The sequence below is a fragment of the Triticum dicoccoides genome, chromosome 1B, assembly GCF_002162155.2.
Source record: "Triticum dicoccoides isolate Atlit2015 ecotype Zavitan chromosome 1B, WEW_v2.0, whole genome shotgun sequence".
NCBI lineage: Eukaryota > Viridiplantae > Streptophyta > Magnoliopsida > Poales > Poaceae > Triticum > Triticum dicoccoides.
The window spans coordinates 337539228-337560723 of record NC_041381.1 but is presented as its reverse complement, the minus strand read 5'-3'; positions in this window follow the sequence as shown (position 1 = coordinate 337560723).

Here is a 21496-nt window from a genome sequence, read left to right as displayed (position 1 = left end):
CCAGCTAGGAGGATTGTACATGGAAAATCCATCTCGACGCTTAATACGAGTGAACTCCTCTTTCTCCCCTTTGTATAGTTTGGCCAATATTTTGGCCAAAGCGGCGGGGGTGTCCGGACCCTTCCGACCGCAGCGCGAGGCGTCATCTTCCCATTGTAGTGCCACATGGGAAGCCTTCTATATTGGAGTGGCTGAACCCCTCGTACTATGGAAGTCGCCATCACCTCGATTATTGATAATCCGGACTGGGCAAGTGTCTTTATCTTGCTCATCAATTGACATACTTCCATGCTATCTTCCTCCTCGAGGCTCCGAGGGTGCCAGCTGTGGCATTTCTTCAACGGAACGCTTGAAAATTCGGGAAGACCCATTCGGACTGGGTCGAGAAGGGCGGCGTCCTTGAGATAGAACCATTCGGAAGGCCAGTCTTCGGATGCTGTCAGGACCCCGACTCAATGCCACATCGATCTAGCATGTAACACCTCGTATCACTTTGCGGCCTCACGCACGGTATCCCCACGGGTGTCGCCTTACCTTTGCCCGGGACCGTTTGCGCCTTTTGGCAAACGTATATGATGGTGTCGCTAGCATCCATATGATAAGGAGCCCGGGCTGACATGGCTAGTCGTAAAACCCAAAGTGGCACTAACTTACAGGGACAGGCATCCATGACCCAGCATCGAACGTGTCGGTCATCAGCGAGTGAATCCAGGCTGTAGCACTGGGCTAACAGGACTCCGGTGAACCGGGCTGTAGCGGGCTAATAGGACTCCGGTGTTCATCGCGTGACATTTCCCTGAAGGGACAGACACAGGAACGAAGAAGGACACATGCCGGCCAGCCTAAGTGTTCCGGAGCATTAGCAAGCTACCAGGGCTCAGTGGAAGCACTAGGAGACATTTCCCGGTAAGAGAGGCTACTAAGGATAAACAACTAGATAGTCAGATCCCACACATAGCAATACACATTACACGTACGCATAACGTGCAAGTATGTGCTGTACAACATGGCATCACAGCAAAACTCAGCAACTCATATAGATAAAGGCTCAGAAGAGCCATCATAGCATTTATTGCAAACAGGGGTCACATGACCCATCATACAGAGCATACAAGCAACAAGCAGAAGCATTACATGTCTGGGTACAGACATCTACAAATGGAAAAGGCTGAAGAGCCTGACTATCTACAGCGTTCGATCAAGATCATAGCTGAGGTACAAGCTACTTGTCGAAGTCCATGAGAACACTAGTAAGACCAAAGTCTCCGCTGCAAAAACATAAATAAAGCAACATGAGTAAAAGGTACTCAGCAAGACTTACATCAGATCCTGTCATACATGCATTTGTATTAATAAGGTAATATGGGGTTTAGTTGCAGCAAGCCAGCTTTGACTCAGTGGCTATCCTGTTCTACGACTACCAGAACTTCTTTGAGGTGATATGGCGCACACGAGTCCACTAATCACCACACAATACACTACTATGGATTCATCCCCGTCTCCCTACAAGGAGGCCATCCATAGCACTCACACTTCTCTTGAGCATTTTAGAGTATCCACTTCAAGTTGTCTATGTACCATGTAAGCATCCAAGAAGTCCATAACCACGGACCCGGCTATTCGAATAGATCATGTTAACCCTGCAGGGGTGTACTTCTTCACACACGCTCTCGCCACTTACCGCCATGTACACGTCATGTATCTCGGCAACCTTCAAGCGGAAGCCTGGCGTGGGTGTCAGCCACGACCTGACTAACCACACAAGACTCTAATCCAGGTTTATCGCCTATTCAGGTTCCATCCGCAAGGAGATCCGGCCGGGGTGTCGCTCACGGCCCCAAACGATGTGAGCAGGGTTCCCAAGCCCACCATCCGGGTGCCACTTGGTACACCGTGCCACTGTGCCTAGTCTGTCCCAAGCCCACCTGGCCGGGTGCCACTTGGTAGACTACTAACACTACCTACAAACACCAGAAACTAGTTGCGACTCCTGGACAGAGACCAAGTTGGTTAATAAGTCGAGAGGGGCCGAGTTACCAGAACCCAATGTGTGGTAGTGTCGAGTCATTGGACAACATACATAGAACTCAGTGCTTAAGGACGGTTCAAGTGAGACAACCCACCATGTACTCCTACATGGCCTCTCACCGCTACCTTTACCAAATCTTGTTCACACACTTAACTCTCAGCATCAGAACATATCGTAACACTCCAATTCATTCCCAATGAACCAGATCTGACACAACTCTAAGCAATAGCAGGCATAGCAAGGTAGGAACACAACATGGCTCTATCAACTCCTACACATGCTAGTGGGTTTCAACTATTTACTGTGGCAATGACAGGTCATGCAGAGGAATGGGTTCAACTACCGCAGCACAAAGTAGCAGATGAATCGTTGTTGTCCTAATGCAATAACTGAGAGCAGGAGCGAGAGAGTAGGATTTTATCGGAATGAACAAGGGGGTTTGCTTGCCTGGTAGATCAACAAGGGGGCACTGCTCCTCAGACAGGTACTCTGGAACGGTCTCCAGAGCAGGACCTATCAAGAAGGAACGGTGCCAACAATCAATACACAAGCATATGCAACAATATGATGCATGAACATGGCATGAAGATGTGATGCTGTTTGAGCTAATGCAACTAGTATTCATTTGGTTTGAAGTCCATTTGAACCAAAGGTTCAAATGCATCTCCAAATAAGCTCTTTATATAAGCCATTTTAGTGTTTCACTTATACAGCAGGTATAACTTGGTTTTTCATGCATGAAACTGGTACAGATGGATAGGTTGCATTTTTCTGATAATTTTTCATATATAATTTATTTCAATCTGAGCTACGGTTGAATTGATATGAATTTTTGAAGTTTTGAACATTTTCTGGAACTTCCTGATTTATTTTAATTCCAGAAAATATATTATTGTGCTAGCATGACGTCAGCACGATGTTAGCAGGTCAACCGGGGCTGACCAGGGTCAAACCTGACGTGTGGGGTCCACATGTCAGTGTCACAGTTAGTTAACAGGGGGGTTAATTCTAATCTAACTTAGATTAGTGGCGCTGGGGCCCACTGTCAGTGTCTCAAGGTTAACTAAGTGGTGATTAGCTTAAGCTAATCACCTGGAAGGTCGGGCCCACACGTCAGGCCAGCGAGGTCGTCGGCGACGACCTCAGGACGCGGCGGCGTCCGTGTTACAGGCCACAGGGGCGGCGGCTAAGGGCACCGGGCGTAGCCCGGCCTCGTCCGCATCCAGGGGAGCAGACGGGAAGCCGCGGGGGCGCCGGAGCTCGCCGAAGCAGAGCTCGCGGCGGCGGCCAGAGTTCGGCTCAAGCGGGCGCGCGGCTACGGCGCACAGGGAGGCAGGAGAGGAGGGGGAACCGACGCGGGAGACCTCACAGGGGACCGGAAGAGACGACGACGAGCTCGGGGGAGGCGCTGACGGCGGCGAGCGGCGACGGAGATCCACGGCGGCCGGAGGTGATGAAGGCGACGGCGACGGCTCCACGGGGCGCTCCGGCTTGTGTGGCTCGGTGGAGAGCTTCAGAGCGAGGAGGCGGAGCTCCTGCGCGTGTCGGAGAGGCGAGGGGGAGGCGGTGGCTACGGCAACGGCGTGCGGCGGCGACGGCAGCATTCGGGCACGGTGGGGAAACGGCGAGGGAGAGAACAGGGGCAAAGTGAGAGCGGTCGGGGCGGCGCGTGGCGTCGCGCGGGGCATCCAGACGACGAGGGGGAGAAGCAGGAGGTGGCGGGGAGACGTGGCCCCAGCCGGACGCGTGGCCGCGCGCGCCGGCGCGTGCCCCTGTCCTCCTGGCGCGAGGAAGGGGACGATTGGCGTCGGCCAGCTGGCTGGGCCGGCTTGCTGGGCCGCTGGGCCAGGCCACACAGTGCCAGGCCGCAGGTAAGTCCAGGTAGGGTTTTCCTCTTTTATTTCTTTTTCTATTTTTCTAACATTTGTTTTGATTTAATTAAAATACTAAATCATTTTATTACCTTATGCCAATTTTTGCAGAAGCTAACTATATTATTCCAGAGCTCCTCAGCAAATGGCATAATTTTTGGACATATATTATATATATGACATATATATATATCCAATGCAAATAGTTATCGGATTAATCCAAATGGCCAAAATAAATATCCATGAGCTCCTAAAATATTTGTTTGAATTTTACCTCTGACCAATATTTTCAGAGAGCAACATGAACATTTTCTTGGACCTTTTTGGAACAATTTTTATTTGGGTCATTTTCAGAGATGATTCTGAGGGTTTTACAAGTCCTCATTTCAAAATTAAATGGAATTTAAAAATGATGCACAACTGGCTAGCTAGTCTAGGTCATACCAGAACTAGGGATCTGACAACTCGCCCCCACTTGAAAAAATCTCGTCCCGAGATTCAGGGGTCGATGGAAAGAAAGCGGGGTACTCCAGTCGAAGACGATCTTCTCGCTCCCAAGTAGCTTCTCTCTCGGAATGATGAGACCACTGAACCTTGAGAAACTTGATGTTATGACGTCGGGTAACACGCTCTGCTTGATCAAGAATGCGAATTGGGTACTCTCGATATGTGAGGTTATCTTGGAGATCAAGCGTTTCGTGGTCCACTCCGCGGATAGGATCCGAGAAGCAACGCCTGAGTTGAGAGACGTGGAAGACATCATGGACTCGAGAAAGATGTGGGGGTAGTTCCAACTGGTAGGCAACCTCTCCTCGTTTAGCGAGAATACGAAAAGGACCAATGTAACGAGGAGCCAACTTGCCCTTGATACCAAAACGATGGGTACCCTTCAAAGGAGTAACCCGAAGGTAAGCTTTGTCGCCAATTTCATAAGTCATATCCTTATGATGACGATCATACTGGCTCTTTTGACGAGACTGGGCTGTTTTCAAATTCTCACGAATGATGCGAACTTGCTCTTCTGTCTCCTGGATCATGTCCGGTCCAAAGAATTGTCTTTCACCGGTTTCTGACCAGTTCAAAGGTGTTCGACATCTTCGTCCATAGAGAATCTCAAAAGGAGCTTTCTTGAGACTGGATTGATAGCTATTGTTATAAGCAAACTCGGCGAAAGGAAGGCATTTCTCCCAATCCATACCGAATGAGATAACGCAAGCTCTAAGCATGTCTTCGAGAATTTGATTGACCCGTTCCACCTGACCACTCGACTAAGGGTGGAAAGCAGTACTGAAGGAAAGATGGGTTCCCATGGCAGTTTGGAAACTCTCCCAGAAATGAGAAGTGAAAAGACTGCCACGGTCTGAATTGATCTGTAGTGGAACACCATGAAGTGACACTATTCAAGAAATGTATAAGTTAGCGAGCTGACTAGCAGTGATATTCTCTCGAACAGGTAGGAAGTGCGCCACTTTGGAGATACGATCAATGACTACGAAGATAGCATCATTCCCTTTCTTGGTCCTGGGAAAACCGGTGATGATGTCCATACCAACTTTATCCCATTTCCACTCAGGAATGGCTAGAGGCTGAAGAGTGCCAGCAGGTCTTTGATGCTCTGTCTTAACGCGACGACAAACGTCACATTTAGCAATGAACTCAGCGATTTCTCTCTTCATCCTAGTCCACCAGAACCTCTGGCGTAGGTCCTAATACATCTTAGTACTACCGGGATGAATCGTGAAAGGGGATTCATGCGCCTCCTTAAGAATCAATTGCTGCATCTGCTGACTTTTGGGAACCACCAAGCGGTTCCCGAAGTAAACAACACCTCGTTCATCCATAGAGAAACAACCAGCTACTCCCTTGGAGATATTTTTCTTGATTTGGGAGATTCCCGTATCATGCTTCTGGACTTCTATGATACGATCCACAATAGTAGGGTTCACCACCAAGGTAGAAAGGAATCCGTGAGGAGCAATGTAAAGGTTAAGCTTACAGAATTCCTTATGGAGAAGTGGTTGGCCCTGCTGCAACATAAGATTGTTGCAATAGGATTTACGACTTAGCGCATTAGCCATGACATTAGCTTTGCCTGGAGTGTAAGTAATCCCTAGATCATAATCTGAGATCACTTCCAACCAACGTCTTTGCCTAAGGTTCAAATCTAGTTGGGTGAAGATATACTTGAGACTCTGGTGATCTGTGTAAATCTCGCAACATTTACCAAGGAGGTAATGTCGCCAGGTCTTCAGTGCATAGACTACGGCTACGAGCTCTAGATCATGTGTAGGATAATTCTCCTCATGTGGATGCAACTGTCGAGATGCATAGGCAATCACATGACGATCCTGCATAAGAATGCAACCTAGTCCCTGTCGTGAGGCGTCACAATAGATAACAAAGTCTTTAGTGAAATCCGGTGGCACAAGTATGGGAGCAGAAGTCAGGCGTCTTTTCAGTTCCTGAAAACTGTACTCACACTATGGGGACCACTCAAACTTTTTATCTTTCTTGAGAAGTTCCGTGAGAGGTTTGGCCACTTTAGAGAAGTTTTCAACAAAGCGGCAACAATAACTGGCTAGACCAAGGAAACTCCTAACTTGTTTGACTGTTTCAGGTGGAGTCCAATCGAGAACGGCCTTAACTCTCTCGGGATTGACAGCAATGCCCTTACCAGAGATTACGTGGCCTAGGTAGGTCACTTCTGGCAACCAAAATTCGCACTTGGAGAACTTGGCATAAAGACGGTGCTCTCTGAGTTTTTCTAACACAAGTCTAAGATGTTCGGCATGCTCTTCCTCGTTGTTCGAGTAAATAAGAATACCATCGAGGTAAACCATGACAAATTTATCTAGGTACTCCATGAAGATCGAGTTCATCAAGCGGGAGAAAGTGGCTGGAGCGTTGGTTAGACCGAAGGACATGACGGTGTACTCGTACTGGCCATAACGAGTGACAAAGGCCGTCTTGAGGATGTCCCCATTTCTGATCTTGATTTGGTGGTAGCCTAACCTCAAATCCATCTTGGAAAAGACTGAGGATCCAGCGAGTTGATCATACAGGTCATTGATCCTGGGGAGCGGATATTTGTTCTTTATCGTGACCAAATTAACGGGACGATAATCTACAACCATCCGATCTGTACCATCCTTCTTCTTAACAAAGAGGACGGGGCAAGCCCAAGGAGAAGAACTAGGATGGATGAAACCCTTTTGCAAGGACTCATCAAGTTGTTTCTTAAGCTCGGCTAGTTCTAAGGGTGCCATCTTGTAAGGTCTCCTAGAGATTGGAGCAGTTCCTGGGATAAGATCTATGACGAACTCTACATCTCTGTCAGGTGGAACACTTGGCAGTTCTTCTGGAAAGACATCCGGAAAGTCACGGACTACCGGGATATCTTCAAGGTCTAGAAGAGGGCTGGCATTAAGAGAATAGAGCTGACGCCTTGCAACTCTAGTGGAGACAGTGACTATCTGGCCAGATGGGTGTGTAAGCTGAACGGACCTAGTGTAACAATCAATCTTGGCATAATGAGCTGTCATCCAGTCCATACCCAAGATGATGTTAATATCTGTAGACTTGAGGGCTATAAGTGATGTGAGGAATACAAGTCTGTCTACAAGGATTTCGTTACCATGGCTTACACTAGAAGTTTGCCATTTGGATCCAGGAGTTTGAATGACTAGTGGGGAGGGCATATCACAAAAAGACATGTTGTGCAAGTTAGCATAGCTTTCAGAAATGAAGGAGTGAGACGCTCCAGTATCGAACAAAACCGATGCTGGATGACAGTTGACAAGGAGTGTACCAAGAATGACATCCGGATCATCATGAGCGTTTCTAGCTGAGACGTGATGCACGCGTCCATGTTCAGTGGAAGCTAACTTGACATTGATCATCTTGCGTGATGGCTTAACACAGTCAACAGACTTCTCGGGCTGGGGTGGAGCATAACTAGTCTGAGAGCAGTCACGTGCATAGTGTCCTGGCTTCCCGCATGTGAAGCAAGTCCCTGAAGTTGGACGTGGACCCGCACTGACAAGCGGTCTACCAATAGGCCTGGGTGGAGCATATGACTGAGCTGGGGAAGGCACCACATAAGATGATCTCGGTGCATATCTGGAAGGAAGAGCAGAGTTTGGAACCCAAATCCGGCGCTTCTGAGAACTAGAACCGGAGGAAGATCCCAGATCGCGGGTGTGCTTACGAGACTCCTCGTAAGTGAGCTGAGCTGTCTCTGCATTAATGGCCTTGTTCACCAGAGCTTGGAATGTATCACAATGATGCAGGTGAGATCACGACGCAACTTGGGGTTGAGACCCTTCCGGAACCTAGCCTGCTTCTTGGCGTCCGTGGACACCTCTTCTGAAGCATAGCGGGCGAGGTTCTCAAACTCTCTACTGTAAGCATCAACAGCCATCTTACTCTGGGTGAAACTACAGAACTCTTCTCTCTTGCGATCGATGAGGGCCTGAGGTATGTGATGCTCGCGAAAAGCCTCAGTGAAATCCCTCCAGGTAGGAATCTGGCCAGCTGTAAGCATAGCCTCATAGTTCTGCCACCAAAGACTAGCAGGACCTTCCAGGTGGTACGTGGCATAGCTGACCTTGTCATCTTCAGATACGTTTGCGGAATGCAACTTATGAGTGATGCTACGGAGCCAGTCATCTGCATCGAGTGGCTCAATAGAATGATGAAAGGTGGGTGGGTGCAAGCGAATGAAGTCATGAATGGTAGCAGACCCTTTGAACTGATGTGCGGTGTTCTCCTCGATACGTGCCAACAAGCGGTTAGACTCACGCTTGTTCCTCTCCATCTCTAACATGAATTCTGCCAACGAAGGCTGGTCGGGAGGATCCTCATCCCTACCATCTCCGCGGTTCTGTTTACGAGCAATGGAACTTCGTTTAACTGATGACATCCTGAGAAACGAAACCATGGACAGAATCAACATCAACTATAGGCTATAGAATGTAGGACAAGGAAATTAGTATCTCACGAACTCCTAGGGCAATTCCGGCGGCATAACGGCAGTAAAATGCTCAGAATGAAACAACCTGCTAAGATGGGGTAGTAACATACTCAACATCATCACTCAAGGTTCTAAGATCCTACTAAACAGGCTACACCGGAAGTACTCGAAACTGGGGTAAGACTCTGAACAACCAATCCTATGGGACTACAGAGTAGTAACACGTGATCCTGATAGACGGAAGAGAATGCCTAGTTCCTTAACCCCGTAGGAAAGATAGGATGACTCAGATCAGAAGGCCATGAGGTATAAGGAGTAAAAGAGCCTTAAGTTCCTTCCCAGAATCAATTCCCTTACATAACTAAAGAATTTCTAGACTCAACTTCGACCAGTTTGGCTTGGTAATCCTACAGGCAGTCAGGCTCTGATACCAAAGCTGTCAGGACCCCGACTCAATGCCACATCGATCTAGCATGTAACACCTTGTATCACTTTGTGGCCTCACGCAGGGTATCCCCACGGGTGTCGCCTTACCTTTGCCCGGGACCGTTTGCGCCTTTTGGCACACGTATATGATGGTGTCGCTAGCATCCATATGATAAGGAGCCCGGGCTGACATGGCTAGTCGTAAAACCCAAAGTGGCACTAACTTACAGGGACATGCATCCATGACCCAGCATCGAACGTGTCGGTTATCAGCGAGTGAATCCAGGCTGTAACACTGGGCTAACAGGACTCCGGTGAACCGGGCTGTAGCGGGCTAACAGGACTCCAATGTTCATCGCTTGACATTTCCCCGAAGGGACAGACACAGGAACGAAGAAGGACACATGCCGGCTAGCCTAAGTGTTCCGGAGCAGTAGCAAGCTACCAGGGCTTAGTGGAAGCACTAGGAGACATTTCCCGGTAAGAGAGGCTACTAAGGATAAACAACTAGATAGTCAGATCCCACACATAGCAATACACATTACACGTACGCATAACGTGCAAGTATGTGCTGTACAACATGGCATCACAGCAAAACTCAGCAACTCATATAGATAAAGGCTCAGAAGAGCCATCATAACATTTATTGCAAACAGGGGTCACATGACCCATCGCATACAAGCAACAAGCGGAAGCATTACATGTCTGGGTACAGACATCTACAAATGGAAAAGGCTGAAGAGCCTGACTATCTACAGCGTTCGATCAAGATCGTAGCTGAGGTACAAGCTACTTGTCGAAGTCCATGAGAACACTAGTAAGACCGAAGTCTCCGCTGCAAAAACATAAATAAAGCAACATGAGTACAAAGGTACTCAACAAGACTTACATCAGATCCTATCATACATGCATTTGTATCAATAAGGTAATGTGGGGTTTAGTTGCAGCAAGCCAGCTTTGACTCAGTGGCTATCCTGTTCTACGACTACCAGAACTTCTTTGAGGTGATATGGCGCACACGAGTCCACTAATCACCACACAATACACTACTATGGATTCATCCCCGTCTCCCTACGAGAAGGCCATCCATAGCTCTCACACTTGTCTTGAGCATTTTAGAGTATCCACTTCAAGTTGTCTATGTACCATGTAAGCATCCAAGAAGTCCATAACCGCGGACCCGGCTATTCGAATAGATCATGTTAACCCTGCAGGGGTGCACTTCTTCACACACGCTCTCGCCACTTACCGCCATGTACACATCATGTATCTCGGCAACCTTCAAGAGGAAGCCTGGCGAGGGTGTCGGCCACGACCTGACTAACCACACAAGACTCTAATCCAGGTTTATCGCCTATTCGGGTTCCATCCGCAAGGAGATCTGGCCGGGATGTCGCTCACGGCCCCAAACGATGTGAGCAGGGTTCCCAAGCCCACCATCCGGGTGCCACTTGGTACACCGTGCCACTGTGCCTAGTCTGTCCCAAGCCCACCTGGCCGGGTGCCACTTGGTAGACTACTAACACTACCTACAAACACCAGAAACTAGTTGCGACTCCTGGACAGAGACCAAGTTGGTTAATAAGTCGAGAGGGGCCGAGTTACCGGAACCCAATGTGTGGTAGTATCGAGTCATTGGACAACATAAATAGAACTCAGTGCTTAAGGACGGTTCCAGTGAGACAACCCACCATGTACTCCTACATGGCCTCTCACCGCTACCTTTACCAAATCGTGTTCACACACTTAACTCTCAGCATCAGAACATATCGTAACACTCCAATTCATACCCAATGAACCAGACCTGACACAACTCTGAGCAATAGCAGGCATAGCATGGTAGGAACACAACATGGCTCAATCAACTCCTACACATGCTAGTGGGTTTCAACTATTTACTGTGGCAATGACAGGTCATGCAGAGGAATGGGTTCAACTACCACAGCACAAAGTAGCAGATGAATCGTTGTTGTCCTAATGCAATAACTGAGAGCAGGAGGGAGAGAGTAGGATTTTATCGGAATGAACAAGGGGGTTTGCTTGCCTGGTAGATCAACAAGGGGGCACTGCTCCTCAGACAGGTACTCTGGAACGGTCTCCGGAGCAGGACCTATTGAGAAGGAACGGTGCCAACAATCAATACACAAGCATATGCAACAATATGATGCATGAACATGGCATGAAGATGTGATGCTGTTTGAGCTAATGCAACTAGTATTCATTTGGTTTGAAGTCCATTTGAACCAAAGGTTCAAATGCATCTCCAAATAAGCTCTTTATATAAGCCATTTTAGTGTTTCACTTATACAGCAGGTATAACTTGGTCTTTCATGCATGAAACTGGTACAGATGGATATGTTGCATTTTTCTGATAATTTTTCATATATAATTTATTTCAATCTGAGCTACGGTTGAATTGATATGAATTTTTGAAGTTTTGAACATTTTCTGGAATTTCCTGATTTATTTTAATTCCAGAAAATATATTATTGTGCCAGCATGACGTCAGCACGACGTCAGCAGGTCAACCGGGGCTGACCAGGGTCAAACCTGACGTGTGGGGTCCACACGTCAGTGTCACAGTTAGTTAACAGGGGGGTTAATTCTAATCTAACTTAGATTAGTGGCGCTGGGGCCCACTGTCAGTGTCTCAAGATTAACTAAGTGGTGATTAGCTTAAGCTAATCACCTGGCAGGTCGGGCCCACAGGTCAGGCCGGCGAGGTCGTCGGCGGCGACCTCAGGACGCGGCGGCGTCCGCGTTACAGGCCACGGGGGCGGCGGCTAAGGGCACCGGGCGTAGCCTGGGCTCGTCCGCATCTAGGGGAGCAGACGGGAAGCCGCGGGGGCGCCGGAGCTCGCCGGAGCAGAGCTCGCGGCGGCGGCCGGAGGTCGGCTCAAGCGAGCGCACGGCTACGGCGCACGGGGAGGCAAGAGAGGAGGGGGAACCGACGCGGGAGAGCTCACAGGGGACCGGAAGAGACGACGGCGAGCTCGGGGGAGGCGCTGATGGCGGCGAGCGGCGACGGAGATCCACGATGGCCGGAGGTGATGAAGGCGACGGCGACGGCTCCACGGGGCGCTCCGGCTTGTGTGGCTCGGCGGAGAGCTTCAGAGCGAGGAGGCGGAGCTCCTGCGCGTGTCGGAGAGGCGAGGGGGAGGCAGTGGCTACGGCAACGGCGTGCGGCTGCGACGGCAGCGTTCGGGCACGGTGGGGAAACGGCGAGGGAGAGAACAGGGGGAGAGTGAGAGCGGTCAGTGCGGCGCGTGGCGTCGCGCGGGGCATCCTGACGACGAGAGGGAGAAGCAGGAGGTGGTAGGGAGACGTGGCCCCAGCCGGACGCGTGGCCGCGCGCGCCGACGCGTGCCCCTGTCCTCCTGGCGCGAGGAAGGGGACGACTGGAGTCGGCCAGCTGGCTGGGCCGGCCTGCTGGGCCGCTGGGCCAGGCCACACAGTGCCAGGCCGCGGGTAAGTCCAGGTAGGGTTTTCCTCTTTTATTTCTTTTTCTATTTTTCTGACATTTATTTTGATTTAATTAAAATACTAAATCATTTTATTACCTTATGCCAATTTTTGCAGAAGCTAACTATATTATTCCAGGGCTCCTCAGCAAATGGCATAATTTTTGGACATATATTATATATATGACATATATATATCCAATGCAAATAGTTATCGGATTAATCCAAATGGCCAAAATAAATATCCATGAGCTCCTAAAATATTTGTTTGAATTTTACCTCTGACCAATATTTTTAGAGAGCAACATGAACATTTTCTTGGACCTTTTTGGAACAATTTTTATTTGGGTCATTTTCAGAGATGATTCTGAGGGTTTCACAACTCCTCATTTCAAAATTAAATGGAATTTAAAAATGATGCACAACTGGCTAGCTAGTCTAGGTCATACCAGAACTAGGGATGTGACAGATGCCTTCTTCGGCGTGCCGGATAGGTATCCGGTCCTGGCGATACGCCATACCTCGGCTCCGCCAACTTCAAATATTGATCCCTCTTGGCTACGAGGGATGAGGCAGAATAGTTTCCTCCATAATTCAAAATGGGCCTCACAACCCAGGAATAGCTCACAAAGAGCAACGTAATCGGCGATGTGCAGGATGGAGGCAGTAGTGAAATTGTGCAGTTAGAGGCCATAATACTCCAGAAGTCCTCGGAGGAATGGGTGGATTGGAAATCCAACGCCTCTCAGCAAGTAGGGAACGAAGCACACTCCTTCCCCCTGGATGGATTGGGGCAATTCTCCGCCTGAGCCCCGCCGTTGAAGGAAATCAATCCTGCTCGAACAGGGACTAGATCCGCGGGGGGAAGAAATCCCTGTGTCTGTAGCTTCACTAGCTGACTGTGGGATACAGAACACTTCTCCCAATCGCCTTTTCCGAGGCTGTGGGGATGGGAGGAAGAGCTGGGAACGCTAGCCATGTTGGAATGGTTTCTCCTAGCAAGCTCTGAGGATTCTTCGATTGGTGTGGAATGGATCTGAAGATCCCAATCTCTTTAAATAGACGCCTTTCTTACATGGTCAGGGTGGTATGTGCAAAAATACCCCAACCTCTCGTATTCGCTCGACACATGGAAGCCGAAGTCATGAAGGTGTGGAAGCCGATGGGCGCGACATGAAATGTAAAGCCAAATACTGTTCTTTAAGTCAGGTACTTCAAAGTAATCAGAGGAGGAACTTGCCTTGCAATGCCGAAGACATTCTGCGCGCCGGACACATCGTCATTGAAAGACTGGTTCAGGGGCTACTGAGGGAGTCCTGGATTAGGGGGTCCTCGGGCGTCTAACCTCTTGATATGGGTCGGACTGATGGGTTATGAAGATACAAGACCGAAGACTCTCTCCCGTGTCCGGATGGAACTCTCCTTGGCATGGAAGGCAAGATTGGCGCCTGGATATGAAGATTCCTTTCTCTGTAACTAAGTTTGTACAACCCTAGTCCCCTCCAGTGTCTATATAAACCAGAGGGATTAGTCCGTAGAGGCAATCATAATCATATAGGCTAGACTTCTAGGGTTTTAGTCATTACAATTTCATGGTAGATCAACTATTGTAATACTCATATTCATCAAGATCAATCAAGCAGGAAGTAGGGTATTACCTCCATAGAGAGGGTCCAAACCTGGGTAAACATCATGTCCCCCGCCTCCTATTACCATCGACCTTAGACGCACAGTCCGGGACCCCCTACCCGAGATCCGCCGGTTTTGACACCAACAACGGGTGAGAAAGTCTCATCGTAGTCAACTCCTTGAACTTTGTCGAAAACCTTTTGCGACAAGTCGAGCTTTGTAGATAGTGACATTACTATCAGTGTTAGTCTTCTTCTTGAAGATCCATTTATTCTCAATGGCTTGCCGATCATCGGGCAGTCCACCAAAGTCCACACTTTGTTCTCATATATGGATCCTATCTCAGATTTTCATGGCCTCAAGCCATCTGTCGGAATCTGGGCTCATCATAGCTTCTTCATAGTTCGTAGGTTTGCCTTGGTTTAGTAACATGACTTCCAGGACATGATTACCGTACCACTCTGGTGCGGATCGTGCTCTAGTTGACCTACGAAATTCAGTAGTAACTTGATCTGAAGTTTCATGATCATCATCTTTAGCTTCCTCTCTAGTTGGTGTAGGATCACGGGAACAATTTTCTCTGATGTACTACTTTCCAATTCAAGAGAAGGTACAATTAACTCATCAAGTTATACTCCCACTCACTTCTTTCAAGAGAAACTCCTTCTCTAGAAAGGACCCATTCTCAGCAACAAAGATCTTGCCTTCGGATCTGTGATGGAAGGTGTACCCAATTGTTTCCTCAGGGTATCCTATGAAGATGCACTTCTTCGATTTGGGTTTGATCTTATCAGGCTGAAGCCTTTCGACATAAGTGTCGCAACCCCAAATTTTAAGAAATGAAAACTTAGGTTTATTTCCAAACCATAGTTCATACAGTGTTGTGACGCCCCCGATTCAATCATACACTAATCATGCACGCAAATGTGTACGATCAAGATCAGGGACTCACGGGAAGATATCATAACACAACTCTGAACTCAAATTGAAATAATACAAGCTTTATATTACAAGCCAGGGGCCTCGACGGCTCGAATACGTAGCTCGATACACAAGAGTCAGCGGAAGCAACAATATCTGAGTACATACGTAAGTTAAACAAGGATGCCTTAAGAAGGCTAGCACAAAAGCAACACGATCGAAGAGGCAAGGCCTCCTGCCTAGGACCTCCTAACTACTCCTGGTCTTCGGCGACCTCCATGTAGTAGCATCCATCGGCGGTAGCATCTGGCTCCAGGGATCCACCATCTGGTTGCAACAACCGGAAATAAGAAAGAAGGAGGAAAAGGGGGTAGCAAAGCAATCGTGAGTACTCATCCAAAGTACTCGCAAGCATCAGATCTATACTAAGTATGCATTGGTATCAAATAAAAGGTTTGTATCTGTGGACTGAACTGCAGAATGCCAGAATAGAGGGGGAAGGCCTAGCCTATCGAAGACTAGCATCTTCAAGCAGCTCCGAGCATCTTGCATCATGTAGAAGAGTAAAGAGAAAAACATTTTAATATTTAACAAACATGTTGTAGAATCAACGCCTAGAGATCCTTCCCCGACTCCCCGCGGGGAAAGCAATCTCGGAGCCACATATCTCAAGTATCCATTTCTAGTTATCATAGATCAGGATACAAGTCTGAACGACCATTACCATGGACACGGATATTAATAGATAATCTTCCCTGCAGGGGTGCACCATGTTTTCCAACACGCTTGATTACTCTAGCCGGACACACTTTTCTAGGTCAATGCCCGGCCTCTAAAGATCAACATGTCGCAGCCCTACCTAGGCTTAACAGAGAGGTCCCCACCGGTCTACATCCTAAGCGCTCTGGGGTCTTGGGCCCATCGCCCACAGCACTCCGGGCCGTTGCGCGCAAGGTTAATACGAGCACCGCCTTGAATGGCCAGCATGATCCGACCGTGCCGCACTGTTGAACTAGACGTCTGACAAAGCTTCGGCTGATACTGCAATGTCGAGGCCCATAACTATTCTCGTATGGTGGTTAGTGCGTAAAGGCCAAAGGCCAACTCAGAACAAATACCCAAACCATTAGTACATTGGGAGCTCGCGGAGATGAGCAGAGACTCATGATAATGTGACCCCGTCGCCCTGTCTCGTGGACTTATGGCAAGGGCCCAGACTGCTCGGGCATGCCATGTGGAAAACTTGCGGGTGCTCTCTGGGCCCACCTGGCTTTCACATCAACTCGCGGGTACCCCTCAGGGCCGACCCGACTTCAACAAAGGCCTCAAGTAAAGTCCGGGTAACCGTGTGTCCAAACATCAAAGGGAAAACCCGAGGAGTCACCTTCGGTGGATTCCCCCTCGAGGTAACCATCAAGGTGAACATATGAGGAACCACCCTCGATGTTCACACTTAAGGTGTTGCACGACAAAGTCATATCGGGAGTGGTCAAGGAGGAATTACCCTCGATGATCACGACCGAATAGCTATACTACAAAATTATCATCAGGAGTGCGTTACGAGGTATCACCCTCGACACTCGATAGTAGCTCTGCCACTACTAGAAAAAGGCCTGTTAGTGGCGCACCTATTTTTGCCATTAATGGCGCACTATAGGTGCGCCACTATTATCACGCCATTAGTAATTTTTAGTAATGGCTCACTATAGGTGCGCCATTACTATCTGTGATAGTAATGGAGATAGTAATGGCGCACCACATAGCAGTTTTTTTAAAAAAAATTAGAATTTTTTTTCGTTTTTTCTTAATCTCGGGTCACTATGGCTTAATCTCGGGTCAATATGCTTAATCTCTAGTCAAATCGCACTCCACGGTCAAACTTCCCGAAAGCACCCATCCTCACACTACTCCAGCCCAAGCACGCTAAACTTCTCAATTCTATCCAACCCCAACACCAGCTCACTTAACATGCACTTGTTGATATATCTAGCATATCAATCCTATTAAACCTTGTTGATGTCTAGGAATTTGTTCATGTTCATGAGTGTGATGAAATTTTGAAAAAATATTTCAAACTTCCGTTCATCTTACGTATCATATTTTGAACATTTTTTCCAAAAAAATCGAAACTAATTTTTTTCTGTTACTAGTGGCGCACCTAGCAAATGGTGCGCCACTACTAAGTTTGATTTTTTTTTCATTTCCCCCCTCTAGATCTTAAAATCCCCATATCTTTTATTCTGTTATGTTTTTGGGGATTCTAAAAATCTTCAACGAGTTCCCTCGGTTGAATTCGGATGTAACTTTTTGAGTAGATGCTTTTTCATATAAAAAACTTTTTAATCCTAGTTCGTATGCAAAAGTTATGCCCATTTTACAAATTCCAGAGAGATTTTGCAAATAAAGTCGAAATTCATATTTGCAAAATTTCCGAACAACTAGACCACATATCACATGGGAAACTTATTTTCTTTTATTTTTTTGACATTTCCATCATTTTATTTATTTTATTTTTAAAACTGAAAAGGCGGTCCACAGGGGAGGGGTGCATTTGAAAGTTAGTAATCGCGCACCTTCACAAAATGCGCCATTACTATGTGTATGACTTGGTCAAACCTGGTCAAACTTAGTAAGGGCGCACTTTGTATAAGTGCGCCATTACTAAGTTTGACATAGTAATGGCGCACCTATGCAGAGTACGCCATTACTAAGTTGACCAAGGTTTAACCCAGTCATACACATAGTAATGGCGCACTTTGTAGAGGTGCGCCATTACTATGTCAACTTAGTAATGGCGCACCTATACAAAGTGCGCCATTACTATGTGTATGACTGGGTCAAACCTTGGTCAAACTTAGTAATGGCACACTTTTCACCTAGTGCGCCATTACTGTTTTGGTTATTAATGGGGCATATAGTAGTGGCGCACCACATGTATAGTGCGCCATTAATGTCTATATTAGCTATAGCCATTTTTCTAGTAGTGTGCAAAGTCGAGCAACAAAAGGGGTGTGGAGGGATGTGAGGTGTCGGGCTCTGATCGTCGATCACGTTGATCGAGTCGTCGGTGATCAAGCAGGGGCAACAAGGACAAGGTGAGGGTCACTGATGGAACACTAATCAACCTATACTAATCAGTTTAGGATAAGCAGGTAAGGTACAATAGTAGGTACAAAAGCAGGCTATGCATTAGAATAGGAGCAATCAATTACAGCAGCAAAATCTAATGCAAGCATGAGAGAGTGGAATGGGCGATATCGGGATGGTCAAAGGGGGGCTTGCCTGGAAGCTCTGCTGAAAGGGAAGAAGGGTCATCATTGACGTAGACAATCACAGGGGCATCAACTGCGGTCTCGGGGTCTACCGAAGAGAAGAGGGGGAACAAACAGTAAATACAGAGCAAACAAGTGCAATACTAAGAAAATAAGTGGTGCTAGGGGTGTTCTAACGCAGTGCTAGGCGATACTGGCGTAGGGGGAGAACATCCGGGAAAGTTTTCCCGGTTCCGTACCTCTGACAGACAGATGAACCGAAGGGGAAAGGTTCGACGTTTGCTATGCCAGGGACGTGTGGCGGACGAACGGACAAGGTATTCAGATTTGTCTCGTCGTTCTGAGAAACATTCATGTAGAAAACATTTTCATCTGAGATACATTTTATTTTATATGATTTTCTAAAGTTTTAGTAATATTTTGAAATTTACAGATTTAATTAAAAGGAAAACAGGGTTATGACATCATCATGAGATCATCATGATGTCATGAGTCAACAGGGCTGCCAACTGGGTCAACTAACGCGTGGGTCCTGGTTGTCATAGACATAGTTAACAAACATGCTTTTAATTAACTAAAAAGGTAATTAGAGTTAACTAAACAAAATTAATTAAGTTAATTAATTTTACTCATATTATTTATTAAATATTTTTCTTGACAGGGGCGTGGGGCCCCGATGTCATAGGCCACAGTGGGCACTGGCTATCTGGCGGGTGCCCGTGGAGGCCAGACTCGGGCACGCACGACACCAGGGAGCTCGGGCGCCGCGGACTCTGGCGAGGCCACCGGCAGGCGTAGAGTGGAGGGGGCCGCGACCAGCGACAGGAGGCCGGGACGCCGGGGAGCAGCAAGGTCAGTGGCGGAGCGGGGGTTGCATAGCCGGCGAGGCGCGGAGGTGGGCAAGTGCACGGCCACGGTGCGAGGCACGCAGCCTGGGGCGCGGTGCGAGGCCATCGGGCGCTGTGGGGCGTCGGCCAGGGGGAAGCGGCGGCCCGAGGCGGGAGGGGCCGAGCGGGTCGCGGTCGTGTGGTGCTGGGCGGTCGGCCATGGCCGGCGTAGGCGGGGTAGCCGCAGTGGCAAGCGAGGCAATACACGGGCGGCACGACCGCTAGGCAAGCAAGCTAGGCGGCGACAAGCGTCAGTGGCAGAGGGCCACAACAGCGGTGGCTCGGCGACTGCGGTAGTGGGCCAGAGCTGTGCACTGCGCGAGGCGGGTGGAGGAGCAGCAGGCAACAGCAACAAGCGGCGTTGGGGCGAGCGCGAGGCCACGGGCGCGTCGGTGGTGACGTCCTACGATGACAAGAAGAAATAAAGGGAGAAGGGGGAATGGACGGCGGCTCAAGGTGGAGCGTAGGGAGGTGGAAGTTGGCTCGAGGAGGCGGACGGGGTGGCGATGTCGGGGCGCTGATATGTCTCCAACAATCTATAATTTATGAAGTATTCATGCCATGTTTACAATAGTTTTATATGATTTTGGTATGATTTGATTAGAACAAACCCGGACTGATGCTATTTTCAGCAGAACTGCCGTGGTATTGTTTTTGTGTAGAAATAAAATTTCTAGGAATGCGCTGAAAATTAACGGAGATTTTTCTTGGAAAATATAAAAAATACTTGAACAAAAATCTACCGGAGGGGAGCCTCGAGGGGCCCACGAGGGTGGAGTGCGCCCCCATCCCCCTGGGGCGCGCCCCTGTGCCTCGTGGACTTCCCGTGGGGCCCCTTGACTTGTCCTCGATGCCAACCTCTCCTATAAATGTCCAAACTTCCAGAAAATAACCTAGATCGGAAGTTCTGCCGCCTCAAGCCTCTATAGCCAAGAGAAATCAATCTAGGCCCTCTCTGGCACCCTGCCAGAGGGGGCCATCATCACCGGAGGCCATGGGAAGGATCTCGGAGGGGCCATCATCGCCATGAAGGCTAAGGACCAAAGTGGGAACCTCTACCCATCCAGGGGGGAGGCCATGGAGGAGGAAGCACAAGGGGGAGAACCTCTCCTCCTCTCTCTCGGTGGCGCGAGAGTGCCATCGGGAGGGGAATCATCACCGCGGTGATCGTCTTCATCAACATCACCATCATCATCACCATCCTCATCTCTTTTACACGATCCACTCTCCCACACCCCGCTGTAATCCCTACTTGAACATGGTGCTTTATGCCACATATTATGATCCAATGATGTGTTGCCATCCTATGATGTTTTGAGTAGATATATTTTGTCTTTGGGTTGATTGATGATCTAGATTGGTATGAGTTGTATGTTTTATTTTGGTACTGTCCTATTGTGCCCTCCGTGTTGCGCAAGCGTGAGGGATTCCCGTTGTAGGATATTGCAATATGTTCATGATTCACTTATAGTGGGTTGCTTGAGTGACAGAAGCATAAACCCGAGTAAGGGGGTTGTTGCGTATGGGATAAAGGGGACTTGATGCTTTAATACCATGGTTGGGTTTTACCTTAATGATCTTTAGCAGTTGCGGATGCTTGTTAGAGTTCCAGTCATAAGTGCATATGATCCAAGAAGAGAAAGTATGTTAGCTTATGCCTCTCCCTCATATGAAATTGCAATAGTGATTACCGGTCATGCTAACAATTGCCTAGGATAATTCCGCACACCGACCCATCATTATTCCACACTCGCTATTTATAATATTTAGCAATATGTTCTAACTTTATGATAACATCACCTACTTTTATATTTTAGCTCTCCGATATCATGCAAAGCTATCCTCTTCATACCCACAACATAGTTTTATTTCTTGTTTCTAGTTTGAAGCAAACATTCGGTGTACGTAGAGTCATATTAGTGGCAGATAGGACTTGAAAGAATATTGATCTTACCTTTAGCTCCTTGTGGGTACGACACTTCATGCTTATCACTTCCACCTTTGGAAATTGCTAGATGATTCCCTAAG